Source organism: Penaeus monodon, chromosome 24, assembly GCF_015228065.2.
Source record: "Penaeus monodon isolate SGIC_2016 chromosome 24, NSTDA_Pmon_1, whole genome shotgun sequence".
Taxonomy (NCBI): Eukaryota; Metazoa; Arthropoda; class Malacostraca; order Decapoda; family Penaeidae; genus Penaeus; species Penaeus monodon.
Window position 1 is genome coordinate 31,827,934 of NC_051409.1, and position 237 is coordinate 31,828,170.

General features: G+C 28.3%; 1 protein-coding gene across 1 annotated transcript in view; it reads right to left on the reverse strand.

Moving 5' to 3' along the window:
* Positions 1-237, reverse strand: part of LOC119588953 (nephrin-like) — a gene marked incomplete at its 5' end in the record, with an annotated part of 72,188 nt that overhangs the window by 2,949 nt on the left and 69,002 nt on the right.

Genomic DNA, 237 nt, shown 5'->3' on the forward strand with positions numbered 1-237 from the left:
AACAGTCACATATAAATAAGCAATACTATTTTGTACCAAAGACAAATATACAATTCTAGTCATGTGCAAAAGAACAAACAAACAAAACGAACGCACACAATTCTACGATTTTAACATTATAGAAAAATAACATAAGCTAAATTAAGCTAATTTAGCCATATATACGAAAAATCAAAATCAGATCACTCGTCACAAACTAAAAACCCTTCAAACACACCAAAAAATGGAAATACTTTG